Genomic DNA, 17875 nt, shown 5'->3' with positions numbered 1-17875 from the left:
TGTGCACAAAAGAAGGTGCCACGTTTGAGGTCCAAAGGGGCAGCCTCTCAACAAGCAAGACCACAACGTTTTAGACACGCAACTGCTGCTGACATTCTTTTGAATGGGGTTCCAGGTAAGATGAGTCTGCCTGAGACTTGAAAGTGTCGCACTGGGAATGCGCTCTCTATGGGGCACACATTGAAACTGCTTCATACATAGCTCATCTGTCCAGAGAGCACAGAGGTGGTCCTCCAGCTCATTTGGCTCCTCCTGGGTGTGCGGTTTAGGGTCTGCGTCAGGATATGCAAGCTCCAAGGCCAAGATCTCTGGTTTCTTCTTGCCACCTGGGCTTCTAAAACACAGGGCCTAGTTCTCATTCTCAGGTTCCAGGGAGCCATGGCTTCTCTTGCTGTGTCCTCTCTGCGCACTGATGCTCTGTATTGCCCACTATTGCTCTCTGAGCCCAACTGGTCTAGAATAACCTTAGACCCATCACCTATCATAAAGTTTGTTGTCCATGGGCCTCTTGCTGTTCTGCCATGGTCTCTAATCAGTGACTTGCCCTCAGTCCCTGAGGCAAGCCTTTGTACTCTTTATCTCTCCCACAGTTGAGAAGCACCTGACTCAGCAATTAACACATTATCTGTATCATTCACAAGCTGTGCTCCCTGCTCAGACCTTAATTTATCTTCTGTCTCCAGTGTTCTTTCTGGGATCCATGTTTGGCAGAAAACCAAATGCATCTTTTCTGAACCAACACAGAACTCTTCCAGTCATTTGTACCTTTCCCCCCAATTTCCAACCTCAGTGCATACATCTCATCTTCATACCTCCATGGCACACAACATGTCCTCCAGTTATGATGATCTTATAGATTTAGTTTTCCATGGGCTTCTATGCCTTCTGAGCCTGAAAACATCTCACAAGCCATAAGCTGGTACCCCAGTACCATCATCTTAGATGACCCAAACATTACAGCAAACACCATGCTATGGACCCTTCAGGAGGACTTACATTCTAGCAATGGAGAAAGAAGGTGAAAAAGAAATCAGGGCTGATGAATCCAGGCCAGATATGGTGGTACTCACATGTAATCTCAGATCTTTCAGCTCTCTGGAAGCTGAGGCAGAAGGATTTTTTGACTGGAGTCTAGACTGTGAGAAATGATGGATCCTTCCTCAGCACAACAACGTCAACCCAGCAAAACCCAGATTGCTAAGCTGAGTATCTATTGATTTTGAGGTTATTAGGTATAAGAATTACAAAGGGGGTTTGCTCAGAATAAGGCACTTTAATATTCTGACCTAGTTGGTTTGGGGCAGGGCAGAGAACTCCTGTTGGACAAACAGGACAAACAGGCTGTCCTCGTGAACAAGGTCTTCGGAACACATCTTGAGAGCCACTGCCAAAAGATCTGCAAGGAGGGCTGCTTAAGGGCAGAGTTCTAAAATGAGGATCCTTTAGATAACTTAATGGAGAGTCTGGGGGATGGATGGAGGACATAAAAACTTGGGTTTCTAGCTAGCATCTTCAGAGTCAAAGACATCTATAGTATGAACCTTCTGAGCCACAGAAAGGAAACTATTCCTTTCTTTATAACAGGGACGGAAGCATCCATTCCTGTTCATAATTTCTCCACCCAACCCTGAACTTACTGCTCATGCAGCAGAGACTACTGGACACCCAGGATATGAATAGTGATATTCATGAGGAAAGGCCCTCTAGGTGAGTTTCTTGAGCATTTTTCTTGACAGATGATTGGTGTAGGAAGCTCCAGCACATTGCGGGTCGTGCCAACTCTGGGCAGGTTGTGCCGAGTTATATAAGAGCAGTTGGAGCAAGCTAGTAGTCATAGCATTCCTCCATGACCCTTGCTTCAGGTTCTGCATCCAGGCTTTTGCCTTGAGCTCCTCCTGTGTGTCTAGGTTATGGAAGTAAAATAAATCCTTCCTTCTCTAAGTGGCTTTTGATTCTAGTATTTATCAGAGCAATAGAAACCCTAACTAAGAAAAAATTTAATTATCTAAATGGCTAGTGACAATGAATTTCTGTTGAACAATACAACACTATCCAAGATCAAATGAAATGCAAAGACCGGAGGCTGGGCATGACTGCATATTTGTAAACCTACACGTAGGAGACTGAGATCAGATGGTCATGAGTTCAAGGCCAGCTTGGGATGCACAGAGAGACCATGTCTCTTAAAAATAAAAATATATAACCTTATGATTATTGAATGTTGTTACCAAGCATTTCAAAAACCTAGTAGAACACCATGCTAGAGGGCAATGAGCATTTGTATCGAAAGTAGCCACTCCAAGGATATCATCTATCAGCTGACTCCAAGGATACCATCTTCTGGAAATAAAATCCTAGCTGAGCCTTATCCAGTTGGTCCTGCCTAAGAGAAGCTGGAACAGAGTACATACCCTGGTCCCTCCCATCGTCAATATCCTTATTCTAGATGATGTTGTGTATTGCAAACACTATGCTCTCTCCTAAGAAGCTAAAGAGTAAACATTGGTGGCTGGGTGCTTTTGAGCGAAGTAATGTCCTGGCATGAACAAAGCCATAAACTCCAGTCTCCAATACCAGATAAGAAGGAGCAGAAAACAGTGATGCGATTACTTAAAACATTTCTCCATTGATGTTAAAGATAACCCAACATTGTTCTGAATAAATGAAAAAGTATTTTTTCCCTACAGGACTGACTATGAACTTACCACATTTTTAGGTTGAACTGTGGTATGTATATTTCTAAAACCTAACAAGCAAAGACACTACTTTAGGATCTGTGTGCAGGTTTCACCTATAAAGAGACAATGCCAGTTCACAATTGTCTGAAATGTTTTCTGAATTTTTTTTCATTGACTAGAATTGGATGTTCTCTTCCATGCTAGAGGCATGCCACAGATGACATCACTATCACCACTATCGGGTCCCTTGAAGTCATCAGTAAAAGTCATAGTTTCCTCGGACATAGAGCAATATAGCTCCTGGAATCGTAAAACAGTAGAAATTTAAAAGCATGTGGTTGATTCCTCCTGATCTCAAAACTCACACTACCTAGAGGGGTTAAAGGGAAGCCATCTAGACACAGGGGTGCTCTGTGATGCTGAGACTCTTTCCTGTGCACGCTTGATCTTTATTCGTAGACCAGAGAGATGGGGTCATTCAAACAAAATTAGAAAGTTCAAATCAGAATTTTTAATTCTCAATTAATGTCTTTTGAAATATGATATCATGTGGGCAATTGGTCAAGCCCAGACAAGTCAAGCACATCTATCCACTGCCTAAGAGAACATACTCGGATATTTAACTAAAGAATTTTTTTCATTATTGATAACACAATAGGCAATAACATGGTCTCGTATAAAGCTCCAGGTGCTTTGTGTTGGTCGTCTTGGCACTTGGGAGCCTGAGGCGAGAGAACTAAGAGTTAGAGGCCAGTCTGGGTTACATGGGCTCTCTGTCTGTCTGTCTCTCCACATACATGTGAAGAAGTTATACACAGTCTGCCAAAGGGGTCTCCAGCAAGAACAATGGCTTAGATCCCTGCTCTAGACAACCTGTGACCGGAAGCACCTGATATCTGTGCCCTCCACTCCTCCACCAGGCCCCGGTCATAGCCATGTTTTTGCTTTCAACACTGCTCAAATGGATGAGAAGTTCATCATTACTATCTGCTCAGAGGAAAGAGAAGGGAGGAACGGGACTTGTGAAAGAAAGGCTCACAGGAGGAAGTCTGAGGTGGTCTGAGCGGTTCAGAGTGTGGGGAGCTAACGGTGGTCTCCTAGTCGCTCAATAAATCAGCAATTTTCTCAGCAAGCAGCTGACTCTTCCACCTTCAGTAAGGAGAGTGGATTCATCTTCTGTGTTATGAGTAAACATAACTTCCCTCAGCTACTCCACATAGCATGGCCGTGCCCTCCAGATAGACTGCAGTGCCAGGCTTGCACAGGACACAGCTTCAAGAGAAAGAAGCTCATGTTGGAGGCCTGCACAGCATGACTATTGCCCAATAGATAGAAAGAGCCCTGACCTGAAACCAGCTCTGTTGATTGTAGAATTATTTTTTTTCTGTCTTAGGACTGAGAGAGTCAGGCACTACTTAATAATGTCAATATGTTTTCTCCATTATACAACCAGAATGCTGTTACCTAAGCACGTCAGACTCTTCAAACCCCACACCCACACGTTCTGAACTCAGCTGCACCTGATGTGGTAATGAAGGAGAGTGCCTTGAGGAAACCAGGTCTCTGCCAACAAGAAGCGAGTCCCATGGAGTGAATTCCATCCAGTGTCTGACTCACTTCTTCTCGCAAGAGAGAATTTTACAGCCACTTGCTGTGGTGGCCAGCCCACTGCATCTAGACAGGCCCCGTCAGTACCAGGGTTCTAAGACTTTGGGAAAGGAAGGTTTTCTTCCTTTAAGCTCCAGGAGACCAGGATTTGGCAAGTCAGCATCCAAAGTTGAAAGCTCTCTCTTGAGAAGAGTTAGTTCTAGGAGACCCTGATGAAATCGCTAACGCTTAGACACAGTTACTCGCTGCATGCTGGGTAAATAGGAAAGCATGCTGACTGCATTTATTTTGCTATCATTATGTCTCCGTGGGGTGAGCCAATAAGAAAAGCAGAGCTCATTAACATTGGGGTGTGGTATGTGAGTGTGTCTGTGTATTTGTGTACATCACTAAGATAACCTAATTTATCTTTATTTCAAGTTACCATTGCAGGAATTCTTTAACTTTGAATGAACAGTTGCCAAACTTTCCAGGTGGGATATATATTATTCTCTTGACTAGAGTTCACACTTTTAATCAGTCCATGGTGATTGAGAGTCTGTTGTAGATCAGACTATAGCTTACCCCAGATTAGGAAACAGGTACCTTCTTATGTATCAAGAGGCAGATGAGTACCCAAGTTAGCCTACAGTCGTTCCCTTTCAGGGCGATATTAGGCAGGGTGGCTTCAGCAACAGGTATTTTTCTCTTGCCTTCCTGGATCAGGTGCAGCAGAGCCGAGGCTGACATGGGCTTTGCTTGGCTGGCAGCGAAGGTCTTCTCATTGGGCTCTGCATGGCTGTCCTTGCGTGTGAAAGAGGAAGAAAGGTGTGGCGTGGCTTCTTATGGGGACGCAATAGCATTTCCTTCATGACCTCCTCTGAGCCTAACCATGTTTCAAAGGCTCCAATTCAACATATCACACCAGCAGCTTAAATTATGATGCATACTTATTACAAAATTTGCTATCCTCATCTCTATGCCCAACACATTCAATAGTGCAGTATCTAGCAGGTTATGTGTTACATGTGACATGTATCTACCCAGAAGAGGGATGCTTGGGGACAAGCGCAGTGGCGAGAAAGGACTGCAAGGGCAAAAGATACTTCAGTCCTTGGGACTAAGATGGCTTAGGCTTTGAGTGTCTAGGGGTGAGTAGAACTCCAGAGTTCAGGGGAGCTTCTGAAGCAATGGAGTCAAAGTTCAACAACGGAGCTTCTGTGAGTCAGGTACCTCCCCATCTCAAGGTTTGCCTATGACCAAGTTGAGCTGGGCAACACAAAACCAAATAAGGAAAATGCAGATTAGACAACAGCATGGTTGATGACATAGCAAACAATAATTTTTCACAATGCCACAAGCTTAATCCAGTGATGAGACGTGGGTCAAATGACATGTGTGGTTCGTGTACCTGTCTCCTGACCATATCAAAGCCAGTATCCACTAAGCTCAGTCCCTCAACCAGAAATAGATTCTTGCAGGGTTTGATCATCTCCTTCAAATCATGCATGGGAAAGGATCAAGAGGGAGGCACAGCAAAGCCAAGTTCAGGATGAGATCTCCCTGACTGACACTTGGCTATAGGTGAGTCCTGAACAGAAGGCCCCCTTGTCTCCTGGAAGGAGTAGTTGCTTACACACAGAAGAGCTTAGTGCCACCCACAGCCTTGCATCGGGCTGCACAGTGACTCCTGGCTGGATCTCGGACACAAGGTCTTCCAACATGTGAAGTCAGACTCTGCAGAGTGCCATGCCCAGAAGGAAGCAGGAAACACACCTAAGGATCTCTCCCCCATCTGCTGCTGGAACTTAGGAGGCATGTGTGGGCATCTGGGAAACCTGGAATGACTGTGCTATTTTGGGTCTGCTCGGGGTGTGCGGCTGTCGCAGCACACAAGGACCTGTGGATCACGCCAACACTTGTCTGATTGGCACAGGCTCAGTTTCCATCATCCAGAGACTTCCCACAGTAAGGTACAGAGGACAAGAAATGCAGTAAGCATTTGGCAGAAGAGTGATGGCGAGAGCTTATGGGGCTCGCTTGTGTTCATGCAGACTGGCAGGCAGAATCACATTTAAAATGAGGAATTTCAGATGTACGTCTTAGCAACTTTCAGCCGGCTTGGGAACATAGGCTCCTTTATTTTCAGTGGGAGCCTGAACACGGCCTGCATGTGTCTCTTCTCTTGCTTTCTTACTGTTTGCATCAAGAAAAGGCTTCACTACGTATCTCAAGCTATTCTCAAGCTCAAGATCAGATCCTCCTGTCTCAGCGTCTGAAGGTTGAGATTACAGACACACAGTGCCTTACCGGATCTTGTGTTCTCTTTAGCTGACTGAGTCCAACCACTGAGCCAAGGAGCTCTCAGAAGCAGCCTGGGCTCCTGACTTATCCTTGGAAAAGCTGAAGCTCTGCCCTGGCCCAGGGCAGTCAACAGACAAGAGGAGACAACAGCTCACTCCCTAGAGCCTTTGCTGAAGTTCCGAGCAGATTAAAGCCTCCTTCTCAGAACCACAGGCTCTAGGACCAAATCCTGACAGTCTTTTCATCTCGTCCCACCTTGGGCCCTGCTGATGTGTGGCCTCGTCTCTCTTTGCTACTGCAAGGGTACATATGATCATCTTTTGGAGTCAATCTACTGCCTTAGGCTCTAGGAAATCAATTTTGATAATCCTGGAATAGACAACAAGCTTTGTCCTGGTCTCTGGAACATTTGCTTATGCTTGTTTGCTTTCTTTATTTAAATTTTTAATCTTCTATGTTTTGTCTGCATGTAAGTCTCTATTTTATGAATACAGTGCCCATGGGGCCTGAGAGGGTATTGAATCCCCTTGAACTGGAGTTATGGATGGTTCTGAGTTGCTGCACGAGTGCTAGGAACTGAACCCAGGTCCTCTGCAAGAGCAACAAGTGCTCTGAGCCATGCAACCACCTTCCCAGCCCCCTCAATCTCTTTGCACAGGGACATATGCCATGCTGAGCACACAGTCAGCTAACGATAGAGCTTTACTTGGTGTCAAGGACAATGCCTCTAGTGTTTTCAGGTGCCGGACGCTGTAATAAGCGTGTTATACACTCAATCCTCTCATGTCTTTCAACTGTCTATTTTTATACCCATTTCACATAGAGAAAACTGAGGCACACTAAAGACGGAGGATGTCCCAGTCTCTGAGTTGGCTGTCAAATGGCGAAAGAGGTGTTGGTATTTGGTCCAGTTACCTCTAGATGAGTGGACATGTGGGTAGGTGGAGAAAAGCACCACACTGAGACAAGGAGGGGAGAGGGAGAGGTGGAGAGAGCAGCAAACCTTTGAGAATAAGACGATATAAGTGGAGCAGGGTTGTGGCATGCACAGGGAAATCTCACAGCTAGATTTCTGGGCAAGTGTCCTCCTTTGTAGTCTAAGCACTAGCTTCACTGATTTCCAAATACCGACATAGAGCCGGAGAGAGGAATGGGGACATGTCAATACCAATAAGCCCCACCCCAGATTGCTTATAGGATGCCAGAAATAATAAACCACCAACAGCCAGTGAAGGACTGTAGGGTCATCCTAGAGACGCAATGCTCCTCCGTACAACCAGACTTACACCCTTCCCCAACATCATACCCTTCCTCATCCCGCCCTTTGCCACCCAGCTCTTGAACTTCTGCAGCTCCCATCTGCTAATTCAAGGGTGTCAAAAAGACACTCCAGGTATCATTGACCCTCGAGATTATAGGATGCCTACCCACTCAAATCTGTGAGTGTGAAGCATTTCACATGGGGAAGCTATCACATGGACTGGAAACACAAAGGCACACCCTTAACCATTACAGTTCATGCAGTTGGAGGCCTTGGAGGGGTCTGAGTCCCAACTAAGTCCTCTCATCGAGCATTCACGCAGCAAGCCCGATGCTGGCACGTGATCAGAAAGCTGAACCTACATACCCATGAAAACTCTTTTGTTTTCTGAACTGCCTAGGTTTTCTTGAAGAACTTGTTTTTCTACTAAGCAGGTTCTCTTTCACCAGTAAGAACAAACAGTACTGTCCACCTCAGGAGCTGGACATTTAGTCATCGTCTCCAACACGGGGTGACGACAACCACCTGTTTAGGAAACACTCTAACTACAGCCCACAGTCCATCCCTCAGCTTAAGAGAACGTAAGATCCTGAACTTTTTCCATGGTTCTCTAACCACTTGCCTGCTTTCTGGAAGCTTCCTGATAGCTAGAAAGCGTTCAAGAAAAGGAAGTAAGCTTTTCGAAACCACTGACGGTCTGCTGAAAGGGAAAGCTGACAGAGGGGAAGACTACACCGTGGAGATGCAGCGTAGCCTCGCTTCAGGTCATGCTGGCCAAGGCCATGGGGAGCATAGCCCAAAGGGGATATTTCTGGAAGCAAAACACAGCCACTGCTCATCTCCCCACGACCACAGTGCTCCTGGGGCAACTACCCCAGACACTCTTTCCCCTGCCCTCCATGCAGCCTCTCATAGCCTGGCAGGGGACCTGATATGGGATATTCTTTCGGCCTAAAGCTGTCTCCATTTTCCAACATCTTTGATGCCCACAAATAAGGAAGAAAAAGATATTCCTTGGTGCAGAGAAGTTCAAATTGCTCTAAGAAGAAAGTTAAAGCAGCCACAAAGACCTCTGTATTACAGCCCATCAAAATCCACCTCAACTTACAGCCAGCAGCTTGAAGAAACAGCCACAGACCTTCGCATTTTCCAAAGACGCTCGGCAAACTCAGTGGTCACCCTGGCCCAGTGTTCTTATGGGGTCATAGACTTGCAAGACATCCACCAACAGAACCCAAGTGACCATGAACTTGAATGAACAGACTTCACAGCTTTTGTTCATTGACCTTCCATCATGACGTAGGGTTGCATTAGAATGCCAATGCAGGCCCCATGGGAACTAGCAGAGCTAGGGTTCTGTCGCTGAAGCAGGGGAGGCACGACCAGCCATAGGGCAGCAATTTCAGTGCGGCACATGTACTCACTGAGACTTTGAAGCAGCAGCACCTATTCCAACCACAGAGGTTATATTAACGCATGCATTCCATAGGAATCATAGACTGCAGCAACAAGGGCTGAAAGTGAATCTTACGTGGGATCTTACATACATGCAGTACATTTAAACATTCTATCCCGGGGCCCCATGGCCTCATCAGCTCTGACAAGTGCACTGTGGTACAAATGGCTATAAGTGGCCAGGGCTGGGGATGGGGAGGCACAGCAATGCGTTGCTATGGCATGTGAAAAAGAAATGTGACCCTCGGAGCAGATTCAGACAATTAGAAACTTCTTAGCTCACTTTCCTCTCACATCCATCACCACATCAGGTGACACACCTCACACTGTCTTTGTCTCCTCTTGTTTTTTTTTTTTTTTTTTTTTTCCGTGTCCTTCGGTTGGGAGGTGACATAAGTGCCACTCTTCTGTGCTAAGACCCCCTTGCTTGGCCTGTTTCAGTTCCCTGGGGTCTCTCTCTCTCTCGACTTCTCTTGGACTTGCCTTCTTCTCTGCTGCTCTTGCCTGTCACCTGGCCCGCCTGCACCTGCTGGCCACTTGCCACCTCCTTAGGCTCTGCAGCAGAAGTGTTGGGCACAGATAGACTCCATCATACCATCCAGGAATAAGCTACATTTTCCTGGCGGGAGGTATTTCTGAGACACAGTTGGAAGAAGAGACTGTGCATCCCAATAAGTGCCTGTACACTACTCCTAAGGAGAAGATGAAAGCGTAACTTGTGAGGTGGGTGGAAAGCATCCTGCCGGGGAACTCCAATAGCCCCGCTGTTGGGAACCCCAGAGGCCAGACCAAGACTTTTCTCCTGCTCAAGTTTCCAGCCAAGCACATTGCTTAGTCACTGCAAGCAGAGAGCCCTTAGGGCAGGCCTGTTTCCCTAAACCTGAGGTGAAGCTAGAAGACAGGGGAGAACTAAAAAGAAGCCTCACAATTTGCACTTTTAGATAAACACACCATGCACGGTTTCTGCAGCCCTGCCCTCATCTAGAGATATGGCCTGTGAAAGTTTCTGCCAGAAACGGTAACGGAGAGAATGACTATCTTATTAATAACCCAGGAAGAAAGGTAGGGCAGGAAAGAGGGAGGGAAGATGGGAGGAAGGGGGAAGGAAAGAAACCAGGAAGCTAACCTACACTTGAAAACACAGTACATTCTTAAGTTTGTTCCATGATATTGAAAATAGTTTGAGATATATTTTTCCCTAATAAAAGGTGCTAGAACTCTTTTAAAACACTGCCTAAGAGTGTAGTGATATTTCACTAGGCAAGTATTAACATAAAATGTACTTAGGAGCTTAGCACAGAATGAAACAATAAACATCGTAACCTTCCCTAATCTGTTCAATTTATCCCTCGAAGACAAAAACCCATTCTTATGGGACTAGTTCTCACTCCAAGACTCAATCATTCATTTATGAAGAATTGTATGGGCCTTATATTAATTTACTCCTTCTGGGAAAGACCACTAGCTCTAGAAAAGACTCCAGACTTCACTGTCACTGGAAATGGCCATGTCACCTGCTGAGCTGAGAGGCATCAATCTTCTAACATTTTGTACACAACACACAGAAGTCGATCTAAAAGCCTGGTCTGCCCTGCATTCTTCAAAAACTGTTCAGAGTCACAATCTATAGAGACAATGAGCACAATGAGTCACAAAGAGAACTCAGAAGTGACCATGGTTTAAGATCTATACAATGGCTTAGACAGAGTACATGAGGGTAAAACCTCTCTGGGTCTATTTTGTTCTTCTCATTTTATTTTGTTTGTTTTATTTATGGAATTGTCTTCAAACCCTTTCATTAGAATCTACTTTGGCTTCTCTTGCTATTAAAAATCCAAGTTGGGTACACTGGGTCTTGATTATTTATTTTAAAAAATCAACAGAAAATGAAAGTTTTCGCACCATTTAGAACATGAGCCTATACCGCCAATGTTTTCTAAAAGAAGACTTCATGTGATTACTCTCATGACTGTTTAGTTTTTCTCTTGTCCACAAACTCACATGTATAGGATTCAGAATGAGTATAGACTTGGAGAATTGCAATGACATCCTGGGAGCCACTTGATGGGATACCACAAAGGCGCCCATAGAGTAAGAAGAGAGGACATGGGTCACAGGAGTCTGAGACAGAAGCTAACACCCACCTCTTCTGAGAAGCCTGAAATGGCCGACCAGGGAATCCACCCAGCTTCTCCAGAGTCTCCTCTCTGTGGCAGAGAACAGAGACCATTTCTTGGCATGTTGTCATTATGGATTTCAAGGATACAACTTATTCTTTAACTGCCTTAACCCAACTAGAGTCCTAACCTTGAGACAGTTACATTTTGGGGACAAACTGATCGCTCACAGTCCTCCTGGAAGAGTGTGGCAGGTGAATAAAATTTCCTACTCACATTAAGTCATGATTCATTTTTTTAATGAACTCTTCAGAAATTGAATGCAGCCACCGAAGACGCTGGGACCCTGGGATTTGCCAGACAGACATAGACAGTAGGTAGGCAGATGGATAGAAAAGATGACCATGAATGGTCTCTGTGACACATCCCTTGCTTCGGGAGTTCCTGTCATCCAGTTTCTCCAGCAGGCCTCACCTTCTCCTCCTCCACCAGCCACTGCCCAGATTCTCTCTGCCAGCATGTCACCAAATTGGCAGTGACAGAAGAGCTACCACCAGGTGTCCATGTTCACTTTTAACTCCTGCCATCCTCATGGAGCTGAGAACTGGGTTCTTCTTACTCTCTAGCTGGAGTTTGCTTAGTTTGTCTTCAAGGGGAGGTCATCCTGCAACTATGACCTGGAGAAAATACATGACCTCTCCCCAGTAGCCAGAATCCTACTCTACAAGACTTCTAGAGGTGGACAGAACGCCTGGGTGGCTGGGGAGTGCTGGCTGTGGAGTGTCCCAGTCGGTGAGGTGGATGGGAGTTTGAAGTACAAGGGGACACTTAGAATTATGTCAGTCAGGAAGCCGAATGCAGTGGGAAGCTACAGGGGGGAAATTCACCAATGCATCTGGTTGCTTCAAAAAGAGACTTCCTTCAAGTCTTAACAGTTCCTCACCTCATGCAGATGATTGTGAGGAGGGTAGAACAATACCCACCTAAACTCGATAAGACCTTTCAAAAATGGCTGTGAAGTCATTTAATCTTATTTAGAACCATTAAAGTTTCATATGGTTAGTTAATTTTTGTTAATTGGAAGGATTATAAAGAGTCTACTGCAAGCCCTGCCCCTCCCCCAAAGAGCTGGGTTCCTGCAGCTTTTTGTTTAAAATAAGGAAGTCTTTTCCCCCAAGTATCTTAAAGATGCTGAGAAAAAAAAATCAGAAATAAACATCTATCTGTGCATAAGCAAAGTTCACTGGACCCAGGAGTGGAAAGGTAATGGCTCTCACTCATACTACTTATACTGCAGGCTCACTGATGGGTGGTACCCAACACCAGCTGGCCTTCTGCAAGGCAGGAGGAACCATGGCCTCTGAGCTCCCAGTCAGTATTTGTGTTCTCATCCAATTCCCAGACAGACATTCTCCCGTGGAATACCCTTGCTACCCCGACTTTGTAGCATAAAGCAGACCACACATAGGTATCCAGTTCTGAATTTAAAAGAGAAACATCTGCTATCTGCTAACAGGTTGAAAAGAGAAGCTCAACAACAAGAAGGGGCTCCTCAGACTGGCTCCCCTAGGCATAGAGTGTCAGTAGTCTATGCTAGATTTCAGAGAAGAGGCTAGCATGCTGGATACTAAGAGGCACCATTATCACACTATTCTCCCCTACACAGTTCAAACACTGGCCCAAGCCACCTCAGTGAGGTTTTAAAGTCATCTCCCAAGTTCCCAAGACATAAGACACCCTCCCTATTTCTGTGAAAAGGGGGCGGGGGGGGGGAACACTGACATAGCTGAGAAACATCTAGAAATTTGTCATAGTGGTTGAGGTCTAGGGTCCTACCTCAGATATCCAGGTAATTCAGAAGAGGCTGCTTGCTGTCACCAGTCAAGAGCTGGTGAGGGTGTGGCCTTTGTGCCCCAGAAGCTTGTGTGGAGGGAACCCCCATTCTCCCTTCTCTGGCTCTAGAGCTGTCTGTTTGGAAGTAGGAATGAGCAGCTCCAGGTAGGCCTCGGGACAGGAGTGTCTACCATAAAATTCCGACTAGAGCCCTGACTGATAGTCCACCTCTCTTCTGGAAAGCTCTCACCAAAAAGGTAACAACAGTGACTCCAATCCTGCTTTCTCCCAGCTAGTGCAGGATAAGAGAAGCAGTCGCAGGGCAACCTAGGGAAGGTTGTTCTCCTAGAAGCCAGAATATGAGAAGTTCAGGCAGGGCATACCTGGAAGCTGTCCACAGCCCACATCAGCACGACCTCCAAATGCTTCCCCACCAGGCTCGGAAGGATCTGAAGAGAGGCAGGACTCTCAACCAAAAGTGTCCCAGGAGATGGGGTGAGGAGGGCTATGCACCTCCTCTACCAGACCTGGTGATATGTTCCCCACCCAGAAAGAGAGGAGTTTGGGGACAGAGAGGGGACTTCCTTTCTTTGCAGGGGGCACACTAGGCCCCTTCCTACAAGTGGTCTTGAAGGCCAGAAGGCTGGGGTGGGAAGTATTTCTGCATCCACCAAGCCACCAGAAAAAAACCGGGGCGATTTATCTGGGGGTTGCAAAGTGGGTAGACCCACCTCTGATCCCAGACACCAGGTTGAGAAGCTGGGTCTCCCTTCACAGGAGAAGCTGAGCACACCCCTTCCGCCGAGACTCTGCACACACCCACCAGAGCTAAGCTAAGGATCTTTCCCAGACCCGCTCTGGGCTCCCCCACTCCCTTCTTTGCTCCGCCCAGGTGCAAACCTTGAAGCAGCTCGGAGAGAAGGTGGCTGCGAGTGCAGCCTCCGCCCGGCACTCTCCTCTGGAGGGTTGGGACCCCAGGCTATCTGCTGAGCGTTGGGGACTCCCCTTTGCTTTCCACACGTATACCCCAAGGGATCAGGCCAGGAGTCCCCTTCCCCTTCTGGGACGTGTGGAGACATCCTTGACACCCTAGTGCTGTCAGAGACAGTGGGCGTAGATCTACCGACCCGATTGCGAAGATGTAGGGGTGTAGAAGCGAGCGGGTGCAAGAGAGGAAAGGGGCTGTGGTCCTCTTGGAGCCAGGAACAGCGTCCTCGGTCCATGATCTGAACATTCAGTCACCGCCCAAGATGCCAACGCATTCAGAATGTAGCCGAGAGGTTTGTTTGTTCCTGGGGAGGGAGCTCTTTCTACCCTAGGCAGAAGCAGCCAGCCTTCCTAAATACCCGGGGCAGGAATTCCAGGAGCTGCTCCCCACCTCGGGACCTCCCAGATACCTAGCCCCTCCCCCTGTATTTACACATCCAGGCTGGCGCCCCCCCTCCCGCCCCTACCGGACTTCAGTCTCTTTTCCAAATCCTCTTCGGTGACCACACTGGGCTGCCCCTTCGCCCATGTTAACCTAGCCTTCCGTCCCCTCACCCTTGGGCAGATCTTACTCTCGGGCTGCCGCCTGCATCCTCAAAAGAGACCCTTTCCTCCCAACACCACTTACTTCACCCACCCAGAACCTCACTTGCATTCCCCAAGGCACCAAACCGTAACCGAAAGCCACTCCGGGGATTTTATTATCGAGTTGGGGGTGGCGTGCTTGAGTTGTCTGACCCCCACCGCTCTGGATGGAGACCCCCGGGGTGGCAGAAACCTTCCCTTAAAGTCCCACCTCTCCTGGTTCTCCGTCTCTGCTCCTACCCAGCTGCGACAAGCAGGAGAAGCACTACTAGATCCCAAACCCTCGCCTCTGGAACCGGAGCTGCAGGGAGTGAAAAGTCGAACTGCAAGAACACAGTGAGAGAAATGGGCAAATGCGTTAAGGAAAGGGGAGCTGGGGGAAGGGCGCACGAGAGAAATGAACTAGCACCGCACCAGGTGAGAATCTTACAGGGAGGGTCACAAAAGTTTGCAGACTACTGCATGGCACCTGGTTGCACAAGAGCGAAAAGGGTCGACTCCTTGTATTCCAGGCAGAGTCTCTCCAAAGATCTGTATCATAGGGACCCGGGATTTGGACTGACAGGACTCAAAACTGCGGTCACTGTTCTCTGCTTCCCAGAGAGATGGCCTAGGCAACCTGACTGGGAGCTGATCCCGCGCTCTGCGTAAAGCAACAGGCGGCTGCACCTTACCTTGCGCCAGTCCTGGGTTGGGATGGCTGCTCCATCCTCGTGGCGCAGGGAGGAGGCGTTTGGTGCGTATGCCTAGGGGTGTGCGGGCTGCCAGGGCTGCAGCGGCCGCCACCTCCAGCAGGCTGCAAACTGAGCTGCCCACCCCGACCCGGCCCGCCGGCCGGGCTCCGCTCCGGAGCGACCGCCGCGGCGGCGTGGATGCGCTGTGGCCGGGGCGCAGGACGCAGGCTGTGCGTGGCGCGGCTGGCGTCTTTGCGCGCCGCCACCGAGCGAGCGAGGGTGCGGCCCCGGGCTGCCTTGTGGGGCACGACTTGGCTTTTCGCTGCGGCGGCAGCCACTGCAGACCCTGTGCGGGGAGCAGGAGACTCGCTGGAGGAGGAGACAAAGATATGAGGGAGGCAGAAAGCCACTCGCCAACATGCAGGCGGCTCAGTCACTAGAGGGGACTCGCCTCCAAACCTGGGCTGGGGATGGAGGAGGAGGGGCGAGGCTTCTGGGGACTAGAAGAGCTAGAAGGAGTGAATGTGACAGCAGAGCTGGCTATCACCTCACTGACACAGTTTTCTGCCTTCTAGTTGGAGGGTCCTGAATGGGGAGAGGAGGGGCTTCAGTTTTGGCTGAAGAAGCCAGGGCTTAGGTAGGAGCCTTAGCTTCCTCCTCTGCTCTTGCATCCCCTTGCACAGTTCCAGGAAAGGTTGCTATGGGCCCTTTTTTCCCCCTCTGTTTTCTGATTACTAAATAGGGCAACTGTTTAGCCAAGGCTCATTGCTGTCAATAGGGAAAAAGGAAATATTTAAAATTAACTCTTCAAACGACTTTTTATTGGGTACCAAATATTGTGCTAGGCGATTGTGCAGGAGGATGAGTGAGAAAGGAGACAGGACTCCATACCCAGGGTTGTTCCATTCTCTGATTTCCAGACGAGTGTACCCTGAATTCCCGGTGCCCAACATTTAGGCAATCAATAGTAGTCCTTAATTCTTGGCAGCCAGTCTCTCCTGCTCCCCCAGGATTCCCCGTCCCTCTCAGAAATAGCTTACATTGCGCAACAGAAATAGTCCCTTAAGACAGACTGTGTGGTGTGTCTGTGTGTTAAAGAGAGACAGAGACCAAGGCAGAGACAGAAGGAGAAGAGACAAGACAGAGAAAGAATTACTAGTTTCCGTAATATTCTTATTTCATGACTTCATATGATCAGCACAAGAAACCAGTTTTAGATCGAACAAGTTGCTTTTCTAGCTTCAATAAACAGCAGGGTTTTTCTAAGTCTCCTTCCTCCTAACCTCCACCCCTGGCCAAATCAATCTAAATTCTCTTCCCTATGCTGTCACAGGCTTTCATCTCCCATCAACTGTAGGACTGACACGCTGATGATTTTTATCATTTCACTCACCTGTGAGACCCCTTCCAGGTGCAACATTCAACACTGCTGGCATCTGGAGACAAGGGATGCTTATCTGGTCAAAGATCACCTCCTTCAAGAGCAGTAAACGCCAGTGTCCCTGGAATAAAGGACTATTGAGATACAACCTCTAGGAGTTTCTGGAGGAGCAAGACGCACAGCGATTTTCACAGGCCCCTTTGCCGACAGCACACAGCCATTTCCTCCGTCTTCGTTCCTGGTCCCTCTGCCCCCAGTGACCACCTCACTTCTCTGCTGAATCCCCATAGGCGGGAAAGCCATGTTGTTGAGCTCACACACAGGGCAAGAGTCAGGCTTACTGCCGCTGGCACCCAGAGCAAATCCATGCCTGACGGGGATCCACCAGAAACGTCTTTAATATTTGGTGGCCTGTATCAAGCTTGTTGAAAGCCTGCTGACATTCCCCATGTTTGCAATGATGCTTCTTCATTGCAGATACATTCAGAAGATTCTGAGCAGGGTTTCTCTGCTGTACTGTGAAGAGGTATGCTACGTCCAGACACATTGCAAAAATGTAAACCATTGACACCCCAGAGCAGGCATGCCCTTATGCTATATACTATATACCCTTATATAGTATATATAGTGGCTCACATTTCTAATATTTTGCAATGTGATTTGATTAGTCTGGATTTGAATTATCATATTTTTAACAATTTTAAACTAAGACTTTAAGGACCTAGAAATAAATATATATGGACAGTAGGCATGTAAATTGGTGTATTTATTTAGAGGGAAACATGGCATTCTTATTGAACGTATACAATTTGTTTGAGGTACCGTGCCAACGATTCTACTCCTCTCAACTCAGGAGTTAACTGAGAACATATAACTAAACCCATCTGTAGTGATGCTTGCTAGACTGCTGTCCAAAGCCGTGGACGGCTGGGAGAGAATGAGAGACAAATAGTGAAATATTTCATGAGAATATGTGATAAAATACTACACTTTGAATCGTTATAGATGAGTAT

At 47.4% G+C, this 17875-nt stretch overlaps 1 protein-coding gene across 2 annotated transcripts in view; it reads right to left on the bottom strand.

Annotated features, from left to right (window-relative positions):
- Nucleotides 1-15932, bottom strand: part of Lrrc3b (leucine rich repeat containing 3B) — an 85260-nt gene extending 69328 nt beyond the window's left edge. Inside the window, exon 1 of one of the 2 annotated variants that reach the window (XM_041662735.1) lies at nt 15482-15932. The gene's annotated coding sequence lies outside the window, so the exon portion shown is untranslated. Of the gene's footprint in view, nt 1-13618; nt 13657-15481 lie in introns of those variants that run through there. The other variant, XM_041662736.1, reaches the window with a different exon arrangement.
- Between the last annotated feature and the right edge of the window lie 1943 nt (nt 15933-17875).

The sequence above is a fragment of the Microtus oregoni genome, unplaced genomic scaffold (assembly GCF_018167655.1).
Source record: "Microtus oregoni isolate MIOR12 unplaced genomic scaffold, Mior012 000013F_ref0000133, whole genome shotgun sequence".
Lineage (NCBI taxonomy): Eukaryota > Metazoa > Chordata > Mammalia > Rodentia > Cricetidae > Microtus > Microtus oregoni.
This window is presented reverse-complemented; position numbering and strand designations above follow the sequence as displayed.